Raw genomic sequence first — 16,482 nt, forward strand, 5'->3', positions numbered from 1 at the left:
AAGTGTGCAGCGATGTCAACTCAGCAGTTAAAGATTACCAAACACTAAATCATGCCTTCACCCTGATGGTTAAAGACTACAAGAAACAACCCCGCTAAAGATGCAGGCCACAAAGCCAGAAGATCACATCCTGCTGATCCCAGCCTGCCAATGGCTAAAGGAGGATGACCTTCACGCCTGACTCAGCAGAATCCATAGGCTTGTATGGACAGCTATCGGTATAAAGAATGAACACAAAGAAAAGGCTTTGGGTCTGCCCACCTGCAAGAAGGAGTTTTGGGCGCATCCAACAAGATCTGACTCCATTCCTCATGGAGCAACTTTAGAACTTGGTAAAACCTTAACCTTTGCAAGACTATCTAACTATTTGTGTGTGTGATAGTTTCTTTTGTATAAATGAATGAATAAAAGAGTATGTATGGGAACCAGTGAAGCAGAAAACCTTACTGTTCTTTATTCTTTTCATGTTGCATGTTTTATGTTCCAATAAATATGGCATTGTGCCTTGCCCCCTGATAAGATTCCTGCTTGTTTTTAATTCACACTGTTTGCCATGAGCGGACAACAACTGTTCACCCTCATATCTGTCTATATGTCCATAGCAGAGAGGATATAAGAACACCACTTAATTGTAGCTCAGGAGAGCCATGGAGTCCTTGCCCTGGTCATTTCCTGGGTAGGCATGGCAATTGGCAGTGATGACTGTGTAGTCCACACATTGTGTTACCTGCAACATAACTTGTACCTTGGCCATGAAACATGCAGGGACATTTAGATAATCCTGGGACAATCTTCCTTCATGTCTCAGCTGAGATTTACATGTTAAAAGCCCCCCAACACATTCCGGAAAAGTTATGAAGTTGTCCATGTAGGATAAGAAGGCAGTGTCTTCCTCTAATACACCTCAGGGTAAGTCTTATGTTCTTATTTCTCATGCATAAATAAAAACAAGTTAAATATGTTTACTCCCAAATGATAAATAATAATTAACGAAGAACTAAACTATGTATCTAGTTCATAGTTTCACCCATTGCTTTTAGAAAAATAGAACTGTTTTTGAACTCTATACTTGTTTAGGAATGATTGACAATAAGAAATGCTAATAAGATCGTTCCCCGAGGGAGATGCCCATAAACACTGCCACCTCGACAAATGAACAAAGGCTCCACTCAGAGTCTGCAAAGATTTTCATATGCAAGAGTGGATTCTCTGCTTCATGAGGAAGTTTGAAGAAATTAAAGCTGTAGAAGACAATATCCCTAAACATCCGTAAGTACAATTACATTCTGTCTAGTGCTGTTTTCATTTCCAATTCTTGATCCTGCGATTGCATTTCTATGGATTTTTAAAGGTTCTGAAATGGCAAAAAACAAGGCATGTCTCATTATTTTTGGAAAAGTCACACATGCTATACTGGTTTGTAGTAGAGGTATGCAGAAGGTGACATTTCTACTGCACAAATATATTTTGCCATCCCCTGAACTGTTTTCTGATCTGCAGTTCACAAAAATATACGAAAACTGATGCAAAATTAACTTATCTCTGAACATTTTTTTTTTTTTTGGAAGTAATCTCCATATTCTAAATTCAATGTTCTACTTCTTTTCAGGTAGAGGTATGTTCACTGCAGCCCCTGACATGACTGCAGCTAGTGATGCATGTGTAACCTAGCTTCAAAGTATGCAGTTCAAGCTGCAAAGCTACCTGAGAAGCTAAGTAAATATGCTTATGCTGAGATCTGTCCTGCCATGGGTATGCTGCTCCCAGGGACCAGACTAGTTTAGAGACACCCCGGGTCTCCGCATTGAGACTGAAGTGTACCCCTTCCTTTTTTCACTGATTCTCTTTCCTTTTCTGATCAGAAATCATCAAAACCCCTTAGAGTGAGCTCAGAACCATTTACATGACAACTTTACGAACTCCCTTAATTTCGCAAAATATCTTTTAAACAGAAATGTTCTGGCCTCTTCTGATTTTTAACAATAAGTGTCAGAGTCATGAAACTCCTCAAAATTACAAATGTGGTCCATATGCTGTGAGTGAACCATGATAATTCCATGTTATGTTTGCAGACATGTGTGTTCATGCCCTGTCTCAGTGACTGCCAATAGCTATCTCCAGTCCATACAACACAAAGTGGGTACCTGCTCCTGTTAGCGTCGGGGTGGCTGGGGGGAATCTGAGATGGCCAAGTGCATTGTCAATCATAGACTAGCTCAGTGTACTGTTATCTGTAATACAAGGGTGCCTTTAATAACACTATCTCAAAAGGATACCAGGCTTGGGTGCACTTTTGATGATAGTATAAGGGTTTCTATTTAAAAAATGAGGAAAGCCAAAGGACTTGTTAGGGTGCTATCTTTTGCTGGATCAACTACATAGTTTGGAGAGAGTTAGACAAGCTTTTGAATGCAACATATTCTTCATAACCTCTGACCTGACATATTTGCATTTTTCATGTTCTTTTTAGGGAACAGAAAAAAGTTAAAAAAAAAAAGTGGGAGAGAAAAAATGAGAAAAGGGAGACTAGAGGTACAAGAGAGATTTTTGAGCAAAATGAAATTGTTAATTTTCCTACCTATTTATTTAGATGCTACTTATACTGATACGATATCTTATCAACAGTTAAGGGAAAAGAAAAGCTATGGAAAGAAAAGAACTCTCACTGGTGTTTCCAACTTTGCTTTTTCTTTCATCCTGAAGTCTGTGTTTGATTCTTGCTTCCTTTATTCTAGATGAAAAAGGAAAGAATGCCAGAAGGAAACTTTTCTGCATTGAGTGAATTCATTTTACTGGGGTTCTCCAACTTTCCACATCTTCAGCACTTACTTTTTTCCCTGTTCCTTTCTACTTATTTGTTCACCTTAGCTGGAAACCTTCTAATCATTTTCCTTACCGGTATGGATGCTGCCCTGCAGACCCCCATGTATTTCTTCCTTGGGAACCTGTCCTTTCTGGAGATCTGTTACACAACTGTGAACATCCCTAAAATGTTGGCCAGTCTTCTCATGGAGGATAGAAGCATTTCTTTCCTTGGTTGTGCTACACAAAACTATTTCTTTTTTACCTTCGGAGGGTCAGAGTGTTTTCTCCTGGCCTCAATGGTTTATGATCGTTATATTGCTATCTGCAGTCCCCTGCATTATCCTGTACTTTTGAACAAGAAGACATGCAATGTGCTGGCAGCAGGGTCCTGGCTCAGTGGGATACTAATATCCTTTGTTCTCACAAGCATGGTATTCACTTTACCCTTCTGCAGATCAACCATTACTTCTGTGACATCCTCCCACTGCTGAAGCTGGCCTGTGTGGACACTTCCCTCATCGAGATGTGTATCTTCATGTTGGCTTTGATCTATATTGCCTTCCCCTTTGTGCTGATCTTCCTGTCATACATACAGATTGTCTCCACTATCCTGAAGATTGCCTCCATTGGGGGCAGAAAGAAAGCCTTCTCCACCTGCTCTTCACACCTCATTGTGGTAATATTTTTCTATGTCTCTGCCTGTATTATATATCTGAAGCCCAAGGCAGACTCCTTTCCAGATACAAACAAGTTTCTTTCTTTATTATATACATTCCTCACACCCATACTAAACCCTATTATTTATACTTTGGGAAATAAAGAGGTGAAAGGTGCTTTTTGGAGACTTCTTGGGAAAAGGAGGCTTGCTTGCATAAAGAAAGTGATTTCTTGTAACTGCCTCTAGCCCAGTTCTTCCTCTCTAGGTTAGACATTCCTTCTATTCCAGCCTTTGATTTGATGCAGATGATGATGATTCTGCATTAGGATTATCATCATTCCCAAATTAGTGGATTTATAGTGGTGTAACCTTGCAATGACAGTAGCATCTGCTGGAAAAGGGTGGAGTCCTTTCAGAAAAAAATCAATGCTATTGTCCATCTTGAACTCCAACAAACAATAACAGCCACTAGAGGATGTTTGTGGATAGTCTTGGAAAGGTTATTTTTAAGTTTCTGCTTGCAAGACCCACTGTCTGGCTCTGATAAATACTAATGTAATCTACAGCTAGGTCCCATTGCTATGTCTGTACAATATCGATGGTAATAATAATAAGAAGAAGAAATTAAGGAAGTGAGAATACATTTTTGTTTTACTAATTATTGTTTATATTTATTTTCCCTGCACCGTCTGTTCTTCCTTCCTTACATGCTGCTTATATTTATCTTTTTATTCCGCCATCTTTAATATCTTCCCAGAGAGTTTACCCAGGTACAGGATGCAGCTATTAAGAAGAAAGTTTTAGTTTGGTGTAAAGTATTAATGCTACAGACCAAATTCTGTTCTTAAATACATATATGTAACATTGGATCACTTCCAATCATTTCAGTAACAATGAGATGTAAATGTGAGACCCGTTTCCCTAAAACAGCTCGGGGTAGAATGTGATATACAGACCCTTGGAAGTTTCTTTGAGTGTGAAAGGATTATGCAATATTAAGTGCACAACCTCTCTAGGTTGACTAAAGATCAATCTCTATAAACATAAACCAACCACATCTAGTGTGAGGTACTTGGCATTAAACTTGTCTCAAATTCATAAAAAATGGGGGAAAAAAACAACAAATGTCCAAATGTGCCTTTTTACTAAAATAAAAAATGTAATGAATGGATACCAAAAATTAAATGAAATTCTTACAGAGAAAATATCAGAAGTCACTACATGTCATATTATTTCTGCAAGCTGTTCTTAGCTCAGATTGAAACCACCTCTGCTGGAGCTCCAGGATGGATCCAATGTGCTTGTGCTATGTTTCTTCTTCCCAGCAGAACAGGACACACATCTCACTAGCTGAGAAGGAAGTCATCCATGTTCCCCTGAATTTACTTGAGTTGCCGACACTTTGTCAGCAGCAGCCAAAGCCCACCCAGCATGATCAGTCAGTGTTTTCAATTACACAGTTGGTTTCAGTCAAATAGACCCTGTCCCTGTTCACAGAGGTCTCACAGCTCATTCCCCTCACGGCCCCAGCTACCACTCACACTCCAACCTAGTTTCTCCAATAGGGTTTTACTCCCCTCGACATCAGGTAGGGCTGTGCAAAATTTCACCAGCTGTTTTGTTTAGACACTGTTTTGACTCATTTTAAGCTTGAAATAGGAAAACTGAAATGAAACAGAGGGCTTTGAAACAGTCTTGAAATGAAATAAGGCCAGTCAAAATGTTTCAAAAGTTTCTAAACATTCGAGTTTTGAAGCTCATACTGGGCTTGCCTGCAGGGAAACAGAAGGTAAGAAGAGGGAAGGGGAAGAGGGGGAAGAGGAGGGGTAGGACAGCTCTCATTATTGACTGTGTAGCTGGCCAGTGAGTGTCATCCTTCCCTGAGGTCTCTTCCAATCCCAGTGCTCTGGGGGGGAGATGGAAAAACATCATAAAAGGCAGCATTGTTTGAACTGCCCTGCTTTCTTCCTTGGTGTCACTTACTGAGGTGTGTGGTCCAGCAGCTCAGTGTCAGACAACTATGGCTAGCAGCACTGATCTTCTAAAGGATTCCCTTCTTGCTAACAAGAGGGATTTCAGTTTTAGAATACCTTTTTCTTTGAGGCTTTTATTTTATTATATTCATTGATTAATTCTTTTGAATTTTATAATTATATTGGATAGGATTACTATAGAATTTAATTTATATAGGGAGGCAAATACATTTATATTTTATTTCTATACATGTAAAGCTTTGCAGCATACATTCATACATAATAGAAATTGTATAGGAAGAAAGATATATTTATATTTGTTTTTATAAATATTTATTCTGTGCACCACACCTACATTTTTTAATTTATATAGGGAGAAAGATCTATTTCTATCAGTTTCATACATTTCTTCATTGCAACACACCTATGTTATTGAATTCATACAGGGGGAAAGACCTATTTCTAGTCGTTTGTATACATTTTTCCTTTGCAGCACACACCTACTTTTTTGAATTTATATAGGGAGAAAGATCTTTTTCTATCAGTTTCATACATTTCTTCATTGCACCTACATTTTTAAATTTATATAGGAACGCAAATAAATTGATATATTTGTAGAAAAGAAAGATATGAAGCACACCATGAAGTGTGGTAGAAAGGCAGCCTTCAAGATGGAAGAGTGGGTAGAGGGCGAGCTGTAAGTTCCACCCCCCACGAACCTGAGATGCAGCCTCTTTCCTCCAGTTAGGAGGGATTAGTCTGCTACAAGGAACAAGGAGAGGGGAGCAGTGCTGGTGCCAATGCCTATGCCCAAGACTGAATCCCCTCCATGAGCACCGGCCATATCTCCCTCCCCCCCCCGGACAACTGAACAAGGACCCCTTTCCAGCCTGGATAGGTAGATATCACCTCCCACCCCATCTTCAACCAAGGACTTATACTCTGCTTATCTTCCCAACCTGGACTCCAGTCCTTCCACTGAGTCTTTCTCCTGCTGCCATTGTGAGTGTGTGTGTGTGTGTGTGTGTGTGTGTGTGGAAACCAATAACTTCATGGTGCTATGTGGTGTGTTGTCTGTTATATAAAACTGTTATTTGGACCACTTAGTTGGGCTTTGCTTTACTATGGTTTGGCCCTGCTCCAATTTCTGCTCCTCACCCCTCTAACTTCTGTCTCATTTTTCCCTCTCCTGCTTCAGGCTCACTGCCATCTCTAAAACCTGTCCTGAACTCCTCTCTACCTCCAACCCCCCTGTTTCTTTGCCACTGTCTTATCCACACTGTTTTTTCCTTTTTCCCTGGGCAACCAGGTTTCTGCCTCAGTTTCTTTCCTGGCTGTATCCTCCTTGCCACCACTTATCTGCCCCTCCCCCCTCCAATATCTCAGCTGTCTGCCTCAGTTTCCATCCCCAGTCTACCTTAAGTAAACCCAAGCCTAAATTCCTCAGCCAGATTTGCTGTTATCCACCAGTTCTAATCCTGGTTCTGGCAACTTTCACTCCCTACACTTTAAGACTCTCTTTCACCTGAACCTTCCCCCAAGTATCCCAGGTACCCCAAGCACACACATACACAATGTACCATCCAAATTAGGAGCTTACCTATGTGGATGTATAGGTGGGTTGTATGTGTGTGAACTGGTGAGTGTGTAGCAAAACCAAGGAAAGAAATGCTTCTATTCTCCATGAGGAGACTAGCCAACATTTTATGGATGTTCACCATTGTGTAGCAGATTCATAGATTCATAGATGAGAATTCATAGATGTGATTCATAGATTCCAGATCTTCAGGAAGGACAGGCTCCCAAGGAAGAAATACATGGGGGTCTGCATCCACACGGGTAAGGAAACTGATGAGAAAGTTTCCAGGTAAGGTGAATATGTAAGTAGAAAAGAACACAGAAAAAATTAAGTGTTGAAGATGTGGAAAGTTGGAAAACCCCAATAGAATGAATTCACTCAATGCAGAGAGGTTTTCTTCTGGCATTCTTTCCTTTTTCATCTAGAATAAAGGAAGTAGGAATCAAACAAAGACATCAGGATGAAAGAAAAAGCAAATGTGGGGAACACCAGTGAGAGTTCTTTTCTTTTCATAGCATTTCTTTTCCCTTAACTGTTGGTAAAGATATCATTTCAGTATAAGTAGCATCCAAATAAATAGGGAGGAAAATTAACAATTTCATTTTGCTCAAAAGTATCTCATACCTCTAGTCTTCCTTTTCTCATTCTTTCTCCCCCTCTTTTTTTTCTTTTACTTTTTTCTTTTCCTAAAAAATAACATGAAAATGTAAATATTTCATGTCAGAGGTTATGAAGAATATCTTGCATTCAAAAGCTTGTCTAACTCTCTCCAAACTAGGTAGTTGATCCAGCAAAAGCTAGCACCTTAACAAGTCCTTTGCCTTTCCCCATTTTTAAAAGAGAAATCCTTATAATATCATCAAAAGTGCACCCAAGCCTGGTATCCTTTTGAGATAGTGTTATTAAAGGCACCCTTGTATTACAGATAACAGTACACTGACTAGTCTATGATTGACAATGCATTTGGCCACCTTAGATTCCCCCCCCCCTTGCCACCCCAACAGTAACAGGAGCAGGTACCCACTTTGTGTTGTATGGACTGGAGGCAGCTATTGATAGCCACTGAGACAGGGCATGAGCACCACATGTCTGATAACATAACAAGGAATAATCATGGTTCACTCGCAGCATATGGACCACATTTGAAATTCTGAGGAATTTTATGACTCTGACACTTACTGTTAAATGTATCAGCACTAAAATTGGACCCACCTGAACGAATGGGAAGGGCTGCCCTGCAGAGAGAGAGAGTTTGTCCCAGATGGAACACTGTAGGCTCTGAGGGCAAGTGAAGCTGTTTGGAGGCAACCCTGTTGGAAGTGGGAGGGGTGATATAACCCCAGCAAATTTTGAAATAGAGCCATTAGCAAAAGCCCAGAAAGGGCCCTGGTCCGGGATTGGATGAAAGACTTGGATAAAAGGGGGGAGCAGTTTTCCTGCCAGGGGGAACAAGAGAGAGAGTGAGACAGAAGCACAGGCTGGAGACCAGAGAGAGAGTTTCAACACAGTGGTCCCTCAGAGAGCCCATGGCAGAGCCCTGCAGAAGCAGCAGCAGAGGCTGAATTGGGAGTGATACAGTATACAGTTCTCTCTGGCCTGGGAGCGCTGAGGCGGCAGGACCAGAGAGGGTCTTCTTGTGTGGAGACTCAAAGCCTGGGAAGACCTGCCTGCAGCCCAGTGTGGCTGGTTGAGCACAGCTGAGCCAGGGAGAGACTGCTGGAAGACTGCCCTGTTTTCCCTGGTGGGTGAGCGGCCCCGGGGCAGGCAAGGCCCAAGAAGGGGCTGCGTTTCATAGTTTCATAGTTCCATAGTAGCTGGGGTCAGGAGGGACCTGAACAGATCATGTATCCTGACCCCCTGCCACAGGCAGGAATGAATGCTGGGTTCACAAGACCCCGGACAGGTGATTGTCCAACCTTCTCTTGAATTTGCCCAAGGTAGGGATGAGGACCGCTTCCCTGGGAAGTTGGTTTCAGATTTTGGCCACCCTAACTGTAAAATATTGCCTTCTGATCTCTAACCTAAACCTATTCTCCACAAGCTTATTACCATGGTCCTTGTCACCCGAGGTGGTGCTGGGAAAAGGGCTTTGTCTATTTGCTGTTGATCCCCCCAGATGAGTTTGTAGGCAGCCACCAGGCCCCCCCTCAGCCTCCATTTGCTGAGGCTGAACGGGTTCAGGTCCTTCAGTCTCTCCTCGTAGGGCCTGTCCTCCTGTCCTCTCACCAAGTGGATGGCCCTCCTCTGAACCCTCTCCAGGCTGGCCACATCCCTTTCCAAGTGTGGCGCCAAGTTCTGGACGCAGTACTCCATCTGCGGCCTGACCAAAGTCACATAGCACCCTAACCCAAAGTCGACGTATATATATATATATATATATATATATATATATATACACACACACACATAGATAGATATACACACACACACACACACACACACACACACACTATATATATACACACACATATACACACACATACATACACACACACACACACATATATGTGTTTGTGTGTGTATATATGTGTGTGTGTGTATGTGTGTGTATATATATAATATATGTATATATATGTGTGTGTGTATATATAGTGTGTGTGTATGTGTGCGTATATATATGTATATATGTGTGTATGTGTGTGTGTGTATGTATGTATGCATGTGTGTATGTATATGTATGTATGTGTATATATATATGTATGTATGTGTGTGCATATATATATGTGTGTGTGTGTATATATATGTGTATATATGTGAATATATGTATACAAATTAGTGATCTGTGTCTAACTTTTGGGGGTGTATAGTGTATGTGCTTGAATTGGTGATAGGTATGCATGTGCCTAGGCTGGTTTGAATGTGCATGTGCCTGAGCTGGTAGTGTGCATCTGTATGCACCTAATTGATTTGTGTGTTTGTATATGTGCAATTGTGTCACACCCTCCTGTCTAACAGCACAATATTAAAATCCTGACAGTTGGCCCACCCCCCAACAATGTCACCCTCTGCATACCTCTACTACAAACCAGTATAGCATGTGTAACTTTTCCAAAAATAATGTGACCTGCCTGATTTTTTGCCATTTCAGATCCTTTAAAAACACATAGAAATGCAATTACAGGATCAAGAAGTGGAAATGAAAACAGCACTAGACAGAATGTAATTGTACTTATGGGAATTTTGGGATATTGTCTCCTACAGCTTTAATTTCTTCAAACTTCCCCATGAAGCAGAGAATCCACTCTTGTATATGAAAATCTTTGCAGACTCTGAGTGGAGCCTTTGTTCATTTGTCGAGGTGGCAGTGTTTATGCGTATCTCCCTAGGGGAATGATCTTATTAATATTTCTTATTGTCAATCATTCCTAAACAAGTATAGAGCTCAAAAAAAATTCTATTTTTCTAAAAGCAATGGGTGAAACTATGAACTAGATACATAGTTTAGTTCTTCATTAATTATTATTTATCATTTGGGAGTAAACATATTTAACTTGTTTTTATTTATGCATGAGAAATAAGAACATAAGACTTACCCTGAGGTGTATTAGAGGAAGACACTGCCTTCTTATCCTACATGGACAACTTCATAACTTTTCCGGAATGTGTTGGGGGGCTTTTAACATGTAAATCTCAGCTGAGACATGAAGGAAGATTGTCCCAGGATTATCTAAATGTCCCTGCATGTTTCATGGCCAAGGTACAAGTTATGTTGCAGGTAACACAATGTGTGGACTACACAGTCATCACTGCCAATTGCCATGCCTACCCAGGAAATGACCAGGGCAAGGACTCCATGGCTCTCCTGAGCTACAATTAAGTGGTGTTCTTATATCCTCTCTGCTATGGACATATAGACAGATATGAGGGTGAACAGTTGTTGTCCGCTCATGGCAAACAGTGTGAATTAAAAACAAGCAGGAATCTTATCAGGGGGCAAGGCACAATGCCATATTTATTGGAACATAAAACATGCAACATGAAAAGAATAAAGAACAGTAAGGTTTTCTGCTTCACTGGTTCCCATACATACTCTTTTATTCATTCATTTATACAAAAGAAACTATCACACACACAAATAGTTAGATAGTCTTGCAAAGGTTAAGGTTTTACCAAGTTCTAAAGTTGCTCCATGAGGAATGGAGTCAGATCTTGTTGGATGCGCCCAAAACTCCTTCTTGCAGGTGGGCAGACCCAAAGCCTTTTCTTTGTGTTCATTCTTTATACCGATAGCTGTCCATACAAGCCTATGGATTCTGCTGAGTCAGGCGTGAAGGTCATCCTCCTTTAGCCATTGGCAGGCTGGGATCAGCAGGATGTGATCTTCTGGCTTTGTGGCCTGCATCTTTAGCGGGGTTGTTTCTTGTAGTCTTTAACCATCAGGGTGAAGGCATGATTTAGTGTTTGGTAATCTTTAACTGCTGAGTTGACATCGCTGCACACTTTAACTGTTAAACCACACAAGGCTATATTCACTTGCTGTGAGAGGACTGTCTTCCTTCACATTGTTACATACATTCGTAATTCATTCTTTCATTACCTCTTTTCAAACATGCCAGACATAACACAGACCTTACAAAAGTATTTTTCTTATACTAAATTTAAGTTCTAAACTCGTGAGACCAATAGGTCAAATATATTTATGCTAAGCAATAGGAAATTTAAAATAGATGGTTAATTCTAGAACACTAATGACTGATTAAAATATTATGAAAAATAAATCATAACAAGGTTCATTATAAAAAAGCAATATAAAGCAATTACAGCAATTATAGCTACAACAATACAACACAGCAACCATTCCCAGGCTTCTAGGTAGCCTATGTCCTTGATTTCTTGCCTTTATTTCCTGCCTGCCTCTTTAGGACTCAGCCTCCTAAACCCTCAGACTTCTAGCCCACAGCTGCCCACACAGTCTCCCAGTCACTGCCCACAACAATGTCAGCGAGGCTTCCCTCCTTCCTGTCCCAGGAACCTAGCCAGCATGATGAAACTTGTAGACATTTTGCTCTGCCTGCCCCCAGTAAGTTTGAACTCAGTCCAGCCCAGTATGCCATTAGCCTGCTTGGCAACAAGGGCACACTGCTAGCTCATATTCAGATTACTGTCCACTATAACCCCCAGATAGTTTTTGGAAGAGCTGCTCCCCAGCCAGTCAGTCCCCAGCAGGTACCGCTGCAGGGTGCATGCTCTCGGGGTGCATGCCTAGGTTCTGAGTAAGGCAGACACAATTTACCTCTGGCAGGCCAAGAAGTGTATCCTGCACCTACATCCCACTGGGGGTGTGTAGGGTAGGGAAGTTCAACTGAATTGGGTGATTATTGATTAAGGTACTTTCATGAAGGCACATCTGTATGGGGAGATGTTGTTGCTATTGTCCTGTGTGTCCCTTTCAACTTCCCTTCAGCTGAGGAGTGCTTAAGCTAATTCCCTGCTTCACACCTCATTCAGCCTCTGAGTTCACAGGCTAACATATGGAGTGCAGGCATACACCTCCTGCCTGTCTGGCCTGGCCAGAGACCTGAACCTTGAGGTAAGGTTCTAGTCAGGACCATGTAGGAGGGGGTTCAGGCCAACCCACAATCCCTCCCATTCATCTCACTATGTCATGCTTAACACCTGATCCCCATGTTTCTGCCTCCCTTCCCCCCACCAATCTGACGGCCCTTTGCCACCCTTCCCATCCTGCATAAGACCATAGTCCCCACACCTCTGTGAAGCTACCACTCCCATGTTCCCACTCCCCAGCCATGCCAGCACTTTCGTTGAAAGCTTGATTTGTGTCATCACTGTTTAATAGGAGGCATGCAAAAAGGCAAAATGAACACAGGGGCTTTCCACCCCACCAACCTCTCCTTACTTTGTACTGCAACCCTGCCCTCCCCCTGGAATCTCTTAAAGTGACCTTTCAATACTCACACACTGCCCTGTGGTTTGACTCTGAGCTGCTCGACCTCTGAGGCATTGGGGCAGGCTGCTTGCCTCTTGTCTTTCCCTGCCCAGACCATAACAATAGTCTCCCCCTTTGACCCTGCAGATGCAGGCAGAGACTGTGAAGCAGGGCATGTAACAGTTACTAGGGCTGTGCAAAGCTTTGGGTGGTGAGTCGATTCGGAGGAGATTTGGCCCGATTCGGTGGCTGAATCTCCGACTCTGAATCGAATCAGGGGACCTAGTAAAAGGTCTGAATTGATTCAATGCTCTCCAAATATTCGGAAAAGATTCAGAGAGCTTTGATGATTCAGACAGTCCCCGGTGGCTGCAGGAGAGAGCTGCAGCTGGACTCTGAGCTGGTAAGTAATAGGGGCAGAGGAGGGCAGCTGGTTGAGGGGACCATGGGGGGACCCCTGCCAGGCCCCCCACTCCCCCAGCCCTCCGGAACCCTGATCCACCAGGCCCCCATGGGTGTCCTGCCTGCCCCAGCTCCCCGCCCTTTAAAGAAAAGCCCCGGTGCTGACCGTATGCTGCCAGGCAGGGAATGATCCCCACTGCCCCCACTGGCCCACACTGCATAGGGGGGTTCTGAATGAGCTCCCTGACCCCCCTTGTTCCCCGTTCCCCCCCACAGGTGCCTGACTAGGGCCAGCTCTGGCCCTTTAAGAAAATAAAATGGAGAAAAGCCCTGGGACTCACTCCTCCTGCAGTGGCCTTGGAGTTTTGGGGGCCCATGCAGAGCCCCCCAGACGGTTCAGGGAAGCAAGGGGAAGTGGGGATTGCACCCCCCGAACACACAGGAACAGTGAGTATGGGGGTTTTCTCGGGGGAGTTCTTTAAGGTCCAGAGATGGCCTGGGTGGGGTACCCATGGAGGGGATAGTGGAGTGAGTGGGGGGATGAGGGGCTTGTGCAGAGCCCCCCCATGCAGCATGGGTCTGTGGGGGGCAGCAGGGATCATCCCGCACCTGGCAGCATCCGCTGAGTCGGGGCTTCTTTTTCCCAAAGTTTGGGGAGCTGCGGTGGGCAGGGCAGCTATTGCTTGGCTGTGGGGGATGGGCCTGACTGATTCAGAGATTTGGCAGCAGCTGAATCCCCAAATCAGATTCAGCCGAATCAGTTCTGGAGCTGGCATTGGGGACTCTGGGTGCTCATGGCAGAGTCCCCCCATGCAGCACAGGGCAGTGGCAGGCATCAGGGATTGAAACCCTGCCTGGTACCCACATAGCAGGAGCCCCATAGCACAGGTGCAGCACACCTTGGCAGGGCACCCCGTGCTGCCTGCGCACTGGAGTCACTGTGGGGTTACTTGGTCTCACAATTCTGTTTGGATTTGGAGATTCAGTCCCCGAATAGGGCCAAATCTCCTCCAAACTGAATCAGCTAATGAAGCTTTGCACAGCCCTACAGGACAGAGACTTCTGCACTGGAGCTGGTGGCATAGCTGAGGAACACCCTTCCCCACTGGGAGTGTCCCGGTCTACATGGTTGGTCTGGTCTATCTGCATCTCTTGTCAAAAGTGAAATTTAAACCCTCCTTGTTCAGCAGCTCAAAGCAAGTTGCTTGCTTTACTTAGTCCTGGTATCTGTTCAATCTGATGAGACTTTCAATGCCAGCCACACAACCCACAGTGGGTAGTAGTTCAGGAGGGGAAAGGCTTAGTTTGTCTACTTGGTTCCTCACTAGGCCTGAGTGTGGACTTTCCCTTCATGGATTGGGTTGTTACTTTATCAGTCTCCCTTCTCAATGGACACTGACTAACTAGATAAATAGGACCACCAAGGTACAAACAGGTAGTCTTTTCTATAGATAGACTGATCACATACTGATGCTCACCTAGAATAGATTGTCGGGTGGTTCTTAAGGACTTGGCCCCATTCTTCAGGATCATAAAGACTTGCCTTTTGAAAGACACTGCCCGGAATGAAACGTGACCCCACAAGCATGATCCCTTGCAGAATACCCTACCATCACCCTCACATATGCCAGGCCATCCCCAGCCCTTGAACATACTCAGCTTCCCCCTGGCCCTGGGCACTTCCAGCCCTGCTCCTTCCCATCCCAGCTTGGGTGAGTTTCTCTGCATGGTGGCCACCTGACTGGAAGTCACCACATCCCCAGGGGCCCAGGCCCCATTCTGCCACCATCAAAGGCTTCAGATCCTGTGCACAAACCTGCTCACACACCTCACACACATAGACATAGGCACACAGACATACATGCATAGCTTTTGGATTCTCATGTCAAATACACTTTTATTTATACTTATAAAATATTTTAGGGGGTAAAACAAAACAAATTGACTAACCAAAAACATTTTTTCCATATTTTTCCTTCATTTTTAAATCTCCAAAGTATTTAATGGTGCCTACTGATGGCGGTGACCCTGCCATCGGGGAGAGGGGGAGCCCCCTCGCCTGTCCCTCATGTGCCCACCTTCAGACCTTGGAGGAGCAGGTGAGGGAACTCCAGGAGGCAGTGAGCAGGCTGAGGGGGATCAGGGATGAGGAGGCTGTGATTGATGGGTATTTCCATTCCTTACAGCTCCAGATGCCCATGGGAGAAACTCCACATGAAGAGTCTGCAGAAGGGGAGTGGAGGACAGTCACCTCTGGATCCAGGCAGCGGGGCCCGGTGTCTGCTTCCCCATTGGGTGTGGGGAAAGGATACGGGGCCCTGACAACCATGGAGGGGACAGAGAAGGAACATTCTCCTGCAGAGGAGATGATCCCTATAGCCCCTACCAGATAGGCTGGAGGATCATTGCCCAGTCAGAAGAAGAAGAAGAAATGCCAAACAATTGTGGTGGGTGACTCAATCCTGAGAAGCATGGAGGGGCCAATCTGTCAACTGGATCCTATGGTGAGGAAAGTCTCCTGCATGCCTGGAGCTAAGATCAGGGACATCACTGAGGCAATTCCTGCTCTCATCAAGCTGTCTGACTACTACCCCATGGTCCTCGTCCATGTGGGAACCAACGATGCGGGTAGGACAAGCCGTGACCACATCATGAAGGACTTCCATGAACTGTGAGTCAGCCTCAAGAAGACTGGACCACAGGTTGTATTCTCTTCCATCCTTCCAGTTGGTAGCAGCCAGAGATGCCAGGGTGCCCGCATCAAGGAAGTCAACCGGCGGCTCCAGAGTTGGTGTCTGTAGGAGAACTTTGGATTCTACAGCCACAACCAGCATTTCCAGGGAGGAGGCTTCCTGGGAGATGATGATCTTCATCTGTCTCCCAGAGGTAAGTATCTGTTCACCCACAGGTTGGCTGATCTCCTCCGAAGAGCTTTAAACTAGGCTTGACAGAGGTCGGGGAATTGGTGGTCAGAGAGAGCTCAGGTTTGGTAAACCACAAACAAGAGGCCAGATCACACCAAGTAAGTATTAAGGGGTTGTTAAGCCATAAACAAGGCACCAGACCACACCAGGTAAGTAATAAAGGGAACACACACCATCAAGGCACAGGGGTACCAAGGGCCCCCATTGAAGGACTTAAATGTTTTTATACAAATGCCAGGAGTATGGGGAACAAG

General features: G+C 44.0%; 1 pseudogene; it reads left to right on the forward strand.

The window, feature by feature from the left end:
- Positions 1-2,735: 2,735 nt before the first annotated feature.
- LOC102576414 (olfactory receptor 10A7-like) lies at positions 2,736-3,709 on the forward strand (annotated as a pseudogene).
- Positions 3,710-16,482: the final 12,773 nt, after the last annotated feature.

Source organism: Alligator mississippiensis, chromosome 7 (genome assembly GCF_030867095.1).
Source record: "Alligator mississippiensis isolate rAllMis1 chromosome 7, rAllMis1, whole genome shotgun sequence".
Classification (NCBI taxonomy): Eukaryota; Metazoa; Chordata; order Crocodylia; family Alligatoridae; genus Alligator; species Alligator mississippiensis.